Source organism: Kogia breviceps, chromosome 14 (genome assembly GCF_026419965.1).
Source record: "Kogia breviceps isolate mKogBre1 chromosome 14, mKogBre1 haplotype 1, whole genome shotgun sequence".
Taxonomy (NCBI): domain Eukaryota; kingdom Metazoa; phylum Chordata; class Mammalia; order Artiodactyla; family Physeteridae; genus Kogia; species Kogia breviceps.
Window position 1 is genome coordinate 63,928,152 of NC_081323.1, and position 8,557 is coordinate 63,936,708.

Below are 8,557 nucleotides of genomic sequence, written 5' to 3' on the forward strand. Positions count from 1 at the left end.
CCCAAATCTTTTCCTTTGATCACCGTAAGCTCCCCACTTTTCTTTCCAGCTACACAATCCAAAAATTCCCTCTTTTGCTTAAGCTAGTCTGAGTTGTGTTTACACTCCTAAAATTTTTGAAGAATCCCGACCGATACTGAGATTGTTGGTGTGGAGATGAAAGCAAGAACACTGATTTGAGGAATCAATAAAGGGCGAGAAAGTAGAGAAAAGTGTAGTTGGTTTGTAAGAGAGGTTCCTCCCCCTCTACAACAAACATCTCCTGTTCTATGTCCTGGCGATTTAGCATTGAACATAGGTGATAGATATCTGCATCTATAGCTGAGCGTGAATAAATCTCTTTGATAAAAAAAAATTCTGTTGAACATCAAGATGCAGAGCCTATTTATGGTATGACCCAATCTTCATGTCTACAGTATTGCATGTGTAGCAATCATATTGGATTTTTACTTAACACTGCAAGGACAAACATTTTTCATTTATGGAAGATAGCCAAAGCAGAACTTCTCCCTTAAATACAACACTGGTTTGGGGAATGAAGATGTAAACAGAAATACGCTTTTCCAAATTGAATCTTCTCTCTGTCATTCTTTCCCATGGTGAGCATTCACTTATGCTTTTAGCCCCGAGGAGCACAAGGAGGACGGAAGGGCCCACCGCTGTTAGGACCTGGGAGGAGGGAGGATATAGAGGCAGACCTTCTGCACCAGGCAACGTGGTGTCTTGTATTGCTGCCTATTAATTAGTGATGAGTTTGTCATGTTGCCTGTTGCCCAGGATCATTAATCTGAGCCCCAATCCAACTAAACCATTAAGGAAAGTGCACAGCAAGAGAAGCTGTGAGTGACAATGTCACCCTTTAGAAGAAGGGGAGCTGACAGAATGAAATGCAACCCCCTGCCTCCCCCTCGCTGGCTTCCAGCCTGTCATGCTAAAATCCCTGAGCTCCTACTGTGACTAAAGAGCTGAGAAGACATGCTTTAGAGTCACATGGCCAGGGACTACGGGAACTTAAAGGGGCACTGGGGTTCACTTCTCAAACCTGCTCACCCCACGCATGAGGGGGTGGAGTCCCAGAGAGGTCATTTCACTTGCTTACACACACCCAGCAGGCTGTTAGCTAGGCTGGGACTACAGCTCTGCCTTTTGACCCTTCGTGTTATCCCTTTCCTGCTGTATCACAGAGCTCTGCTCTCACACCATTTTCTTCTCCTACAGAGGAGAGGTATAGTTCTGTTTGTTTGCTTGTTTTAAATCACATGACCCAACTTTATTTATTTCTTTCTTTATTAACATCTTTATTGGAGTATCATTGCTTTACAATGGTGTGTTAGTTTCTGCTGTATAACAAAGTGAATCAGCTATACACATACATATATCCCCATATCCCCTCCCTCTTGCGTCTCCCTCCCACCCTCCGTACCCCACCCCTCTAGGTGGTCACAAAGCACCGAGCTGATCTCCCTGTGCTATGCGGCTGCTTCCCACTAGCTATCCACCCTACGTTTGGTAGTGTATATATGTCCCTGCCACTCTCTCACTTCGTCCCAGCTTACCCTTCCCCCCTCCCTGTGTTCTCAAGTCCATTCTCTAGTAGGTCTGCATCTGAGGAGAGGTATAGTTTTGAAAACACTCTTGAAGGACATGAGATTAGAGGCCCTGCAGATCTAAGTTCTGGTCCAGCCTCTGGCATCAGCTTCCTCTGAAAAGCAGCAATGGAAGGAGAAGCTGTCTGCCAGTGGGGCATCTTGATGGTTTTCCATGTGGCTGCTCATTCTTCAGTAGGCCAGATCTACTTCCTTCTGTGGTGGTCTCAGAGAAGCATTCCAAGAGAGTGAAGGTGAACAGTGCAAGACCTCTTGATACCTAGACCTCAAAACTTGTACAATATCAATTCTACCATTTTCTATTTTTTTTAGTAAATATTTTTATTTTTTAATTTAAAAAAATTTTTATTGGGGTATAGTTGATTTACAGTGTTGTGTTAAATTCTACCACTTTCTATTGGTCAAAGAAAGTTACTGGGCCAACCCGAACTCAAGGTGTGGGCAAACAGACTCCAGTTCTTGTTGAGAGGAGTGGCAAATTTACATCTCCAAGGGTCATATGGGATATCACTTATTTTTTTCAGTAATCTTTGCAAATTGCATCTTTCATCTCTGGCAGTCTAGAAATTTGAAGTCCCCATAAAACAGCAAAATAACTCCACTAACCACATTACCTAAATACACTTTATGCATTTTCTCTGGGTCATGTGGTTTATGAAGTGCTCCCAATTATTTTGTTGTGGCAGTGGTGTATAAGGGGGTGGCACTGAGAGAAAATATAAGCATGTGTATGTAGATCATGTAATCACATACATGCATGCATGTCAGTTCATTTTCAAGTGTATGTTTTAAATTGATATTTGACTTACTGTTCAGAAAAGATGTCATATGATACAAAAGAATGTGTAATATCAAAAGAGAAAGCCCAAATTCAAAATAGATGCAAGATAATTTTCAAAACAGAAAAGAAGAGCAATAAAATGGAGCCAGAAATGACTTAAAATGCATAGACTTATGTCCTTAACCACTTTTGTTGGGCAAAGTACAAACTTGACTCTGGGCTTCCCAGGAGACACCGTGGAGAGCACAGCACGTGGCTACTGCAGAGGGAGATGGAGAAAGTGGTGACTTTTCATCTCTTGGTCATAAACCCTCCTGTCAAGATTGCATTCCCTCCATTGGATGCCACGACCTACTCATGTAAGTTTCTCTGCTTTTTCTCTTCATAGCTTGAATGGAGCTTCTCTATGATCAATTTCAATTTTGTTTTAAAATGCGACTTTTAAAAACATCTTTATTGGAGTATAATTGCTTTACAGTGGTGTGTTTCTGCTTTATAACAAAGTGAATCAGCTACACATATGTAATCTTAATGAAAAGCAGAGACCCAACAGCGGAGCCACCATGGCCTCTGTGTTCTGTCCATGGTGCTGAGCTACGGAAAAGCCAAAGGTGGACTGAGCCCCTGATTTCTAAGAGCCTCTAGGCTGTGACTGACAGGAATCCAGTTACAACTCAGAATATGTGTGTGTTTGTCCTGACTGCTGCTTCTAAACCAGACCACCCTTAACACACTCTTTTTCATATCAAATAGTTGGAACCCTGCAATAGAGGAGTTGGGTATCCCTGTTCAGCTCATCAAGAAAGGCTTGGGTTTCTCTGTTTCTGTCTTTGTACCACACCTCTTAGAATATCCCTGAGTTCACATGTCTCTGATCTTTCAATTTAGACTCTGTTACCCAGCTCTGTGCGCATACCAAATCATGTGGCAGATTTTCTGAGTTTTTTTCCTCGTCTTTTGAATTCTACCTCAAATATCCAGTTTGCACTGATCTCTCTATTACTGGTAGCCTCCATCATATAGTTAAGAGAAAGTCCCAGAGATCTACTCCTAGTCCTATAATTGGCCATCCGATTCCTACCAGATAGCACCAGTCACTCAGACGAGGGGGAGTTATACAGAAAGAAATCTTAAATTCAAGACAAGGGCAGGGAGAAGGTGAAAGACTCTGAGGCTGAGGGGCTGTCTAGAAAGTGACCTCTTCCAAAGCACTTTTTAAAATTTTTGTCAAAGAGCAAAAGTTCTAGGGCATCCAGTTGAAGGAGGACTCTGTTTCCCTGCTCCCAGCCGTCAACCCTTGGGACTAAAGAAAATTTACATGCTAGCTCTAGCAGAAAAGCCATTATTGATCTCTGCTCTAGAGAGAAGGAATACTGCTCTTCATCAAACAAGGATTTTTTTTTTTTTAAAGAACAAGACAAAGCCAAGAATACCCAGGGTTTTTTTCCCCTTCAAACGGCTGTTTATCTTGCTAAGTCTTGGCTACCATATTAACTAGAAAAATCAGAGGCAAACAGATATCAAATAGCCTCCACAAGATTGAAATGAGTACTCAGCTGTGGTAGACAAATTCAGAAGTTGTCACAAAATGGTCCTGTGATTGTTTTGAGATAATTTATTTGTTTATCTCACACACACACACACACACACACACACACACACACACACACACACACATCACTGCTGGATTCTTCTATTCGTTATCACTGCCAAGTGATAATGTTGATTCCCTGCTTAGACAACTGCAGTGCCCAGCATCTCTGTATCTCCCAAGCAGCTCATCCTATCCATGTAAAGTTCTGACCAAGGAAAATTACTCCAAACATTAAAATCAAACTCCTCCTTTCAAGTTCCTCCCACCTCTTTGTCTCAGTTCTAATTCCTTGATCCCTGGAGAACAAGTCAGAACCAAATATGTGACAATCCACCAAATATTTGTTGACAGTAACCATTCTCCCATGAATCTTCTCTTCTTAGTGGACTTTTTCTTGTTTGTTATTGTAAATTGGTACACACACAGGACACACATTCTTCCCTAGAACAAATGAGAAGACCACGTTGTTTTTGAACTGCTTAGAACTCCCTGTTCATCACCCCTATGGCTATTCAACCACTAAGTCCTGCTTATTCTACCACCTGCAAAGCTCTTAAGTAATGCAGTAGCAGAATCATGCAGTGGTTAGGAGCCCAGACTCAGGATCTAGACTTCCTGGGTTTCAATCTACCATTTGCAGGCTGCATCACTTTGGCCTCAACATCAACATCTGTAAAATGGAGGGAGTAACAGTACCTAATTCATACGATTGTTGCTTAAATATGTGTAATGCTTTTAGAACAGTGGCTGACACATAAGCACCTGATAAGAGTTGTTATTGACATTGGTTTTATTACTGAATCTCCTCACTTATGTCCTTCCTTACTCATACAGTCTTCATTCAAACTGACACTACCTTCCACTTGGCACCTCCAATAGCTTCTTAACTTTTCTTCCTGATTCTGCCTCCATCAGTCCATTCTTACATTGTGTAGCCAAGATAAAGTTAAAACTAACAAATGGACAAAAACTTGGTGATAATTGTGTCTATGCATGAGGATGTGGTGATAACAAGAACCATAAGAAAATAAGCCATGGGAACTGAGAAAATCCATGAAGGGCATTGGGTTGTCTCCTGCTGTGTCCTGGGATTTTGTCCAAGGTTTTGTGAAGGGTTGGTGTACCCAACTGACTACCCAATACTCCAGCCCTTGAATGTTTGACTCTTCATGTGAGTTAGACAGGAGCCCAGTTCTTAGAGAGCTTCTGGCCATACCTAACACAGATGGTATCATCACTGTATCTTGGGAAAATGTGCAATATCCCATTTGGTCACTTGGTGATGCTAAAGGGTTCCACTGGACAGTTTATCTACTGGGGTTTGCTATGTAACAATCCACCCCAAAACTCAGTGGCTTCAAACAACAACCATTTATTATTATATCTCAAATGAGTGTGGGTTCACTATGGATTGGCTGATCTTGGTTGGTTTCAGCAGATCTCTGCTGGGTTGTTAATACTTCTGCAGGTCAACTGGGACTCTACCCTTTGCTGGATTGGAAAGATCACTTTAACTGGGGAAGCCCTACTTCAAGTGTCACTCCTTTTCTTCCAGGGCCAGCATCTAGCCTGAGCTTTTCCTTCTCAATAGAAATGGTGAAATGTGAGAGGAAATACGTAAGGCTTAGGCTCAGAACCAACACATCATCAATTCTGTTTTATGCAGTTGCCGAATCAATCCAAGCCACATGGCCAAATCAAGGGCAGGAAGTAATGTTCACTGATTATGCTCATAGATTTCCTGGTGTGAGGAAATCTGCAGCTATGGGATCTCCTGGTTGCTGCCTAAGGCTGTATTACCCTCATGGGGTTTACAAAGGTCCCACATTGGCAAATACTATGTCTTCATGTGAGACCAGTGGTCTCAAACTCAAATACTTACAGAGGTCAGGAAGCTAATATAATGAGTGAATTGAGTGGTGTGGGAAGCATAATTAAATGGAGTGGTTATGTTTTATCTTGAGCAAGGTAGATAACTGTTGTGAATGCCCTGCCCCATGTTAATAGCAACATAATGTAGCAACTGTTCTAATACTTACATATGGTAGGCACTGTTCTGAAAACATTGCTTAGGGAATTCTGTGGTGGTCCAGTGGTTAGGACTCCACGCTTTCACTGCCGTGGCCCAGGTTCGATCCCTGGTTGGGGAACTAAGATCCCACAAGCCGTGCAGTGCAGCCAAATAAATAAATAAATTTTAAAAGTTAAAAAAAAATTGCGTATATTAGTTCATTTAATCCTTAAAATAAGAACTTAACATAGGCATTATTATTATTATTATTATTCCCATTTTACAGATGAGAAAATTGAGGCACAAAGAGGTTTGATACCTTGCTCCCAATCACAGAGCTGAGATTCTAAATCAGGAAATCTGGCTCCAGAGTTCACATTCTTAAACATCATACTCTACAACCAGATCTTTTTATTTTTAAAAAGACAGAAATGCAGATTTTCACATAGAATCATTCAAGTTTTACATCTTGACAAGTAATTTTAAGTAAATAAAAATCATAGTACAGGCCAAGGAAAATATATTTATGGGCTGAATTTGACATGGACCTCTAGTTTAAGACCACTTTTTGAACTAGAGGGTTGGTCTGCTCAGGACAATTTTATCATCCTGAATTCAGGTCAGCTGCCCAGCCACTCCAGGCCTCCTACTATTCTGGAAAAGTACTGAACTCAATCAAAGCTTCAAAAATCAACCCCCAAGATCTCAGTAGTGTCTTCACAAAACTCTGGCTGATTCTCCTGCCCTGGCCTTGACCCAGGGTATCAGGTAGGCGCTGCCTGTCATTGGCCAGTCCTTTAGAGGGTGTTGGAAATTGAGCCCAAGGTAGAGACTGGCCTTGGTTTGCAGATCAGGCTTGGGGACAGCTGTGAGCCTTTTTACCATGTGGTTTCACCTTCCTGCAGCGGCCTAGGTAGATGAGAGATGTCTCAGAGGCCAAGCAGGTGTGGTTTAACATTGTTGTCAAGAATTGGCAGGGTGAAAGGAGGGGGTTAGAAGAGGGAAAACCCCTAGGAAGGTAAAAGGATGTGACAACCAGTGATGAAAAATTTATCACGCAATGCACAGAGATGAACAACGCCCACGGTGTACCAAAGAGAAAGTTTGAAAACACAGAGGAAGAAACATTGATTCCGAGAGAACTTTTTTCTTCCTTTTCCTGAGCTTTTCCTTGAATTGCTTTTCCCCCAAGTCACAAGGCAAGTCCTGGTGGAATCAGCCTACATCTCTTAAGCCTGTATCAGACTCGGTATGTCTATTAGTTAAAGAAGAGGAAGGATTTTCTCCGCCTTCCTTGCAAATCTGTAATGTGTCTCTTAATCCCCAGTCCTTCCGTCGGTCTCACCTGTCACTCTCATGCTGCAAAATCGAGCTCACTTGTGCTTTCAGTAGTGATAACAGCCAAATCTCTTATTTTATTTAATGCAGCATTTCCTCCATCATCAACCCCACCTCTTCCTCTGTCAGTTTAAAAGGAAAGACTTTTGATTTTTTTTTTCCTCTGGAAAATTCCCCACTCTCCATCTTTTGGCAGGAACAGATGCTGGGATATCTGAAGGTGGGAAAATAAGTGGTTATATCCTCAAGTTATATTTTTTAGCACTTCATGTAACGAATCCCAGCAATATTTACCCATTTGTATTATCTAGAGGGTTGTTATTTGCTGTGCCGGATGTTTTTTGAACAGTACACAGGAAAAAGAAAAAAAAAAGTAGGCTCCTGCCTCACTGTGTCCAGAAACGCTGGGAATGTGGTTGATAGCATTCTTTCAGAGGGATTCACATTCTGTTGGTGGGACAGATGATTGTATTCATGGCAACGAAACACATGATGGGACTTGTGAATAAAAAAACACCTCACGCAGATTACAATATTATTTCCTTATTATGAGTGTAATGCATGTTTGTTGTAAACATATCTTAGAAAATATAAAAGAGATGAAGAGAGTATTCACTCGTATTTCTTTCCAACCGTGAAAAGCTTAACAGTTGAAATATATATTGAAATATATATATACTGAAATATAGTCTCCCATGCACCCCTTCAGAATTACACTGTAAGTAAATATTAATGTCCAGATTTATTTTTTACTCTAATGGCATCCCTACAGTAGTAAAGATTTAAATGCCTGCATGGTGTTCCAACACACTGATGTGCAATAGCAGTTTTTTTTTGGTTGTGTTGGGTCTTCGTTGCTGCGCGGGCTTTTTCTAGTTGTGGCCAGCGGGGGCTACTCTTCGTTGTGGTACACAGGCTTCTCATTGTGGTGGCTTCTCTTTGTTGCGGAGCATGGGCTCTAGGCGTGCAGGCTCAGTAGTTGTGGCTCAAGGGCTCTAAGAGCACAGGCTCAGTAGTTGTGGCGTGCGGGCTTAGTTGCTCCGTGGCATGTGGGATCTTCCCGGACTAGGGATTGGACCCGTGTCCCTTGCATTGGCCGGTGGATTTTTAACCACTGCACCACCAGGGAAGTCCCTGTGCAATAACTTTTCAATCCATTCCCTTATGGTTCGATATTTAGGTGATTTCCAATGTTTCACTTCTATAAATGCTACTTGGATGAATGT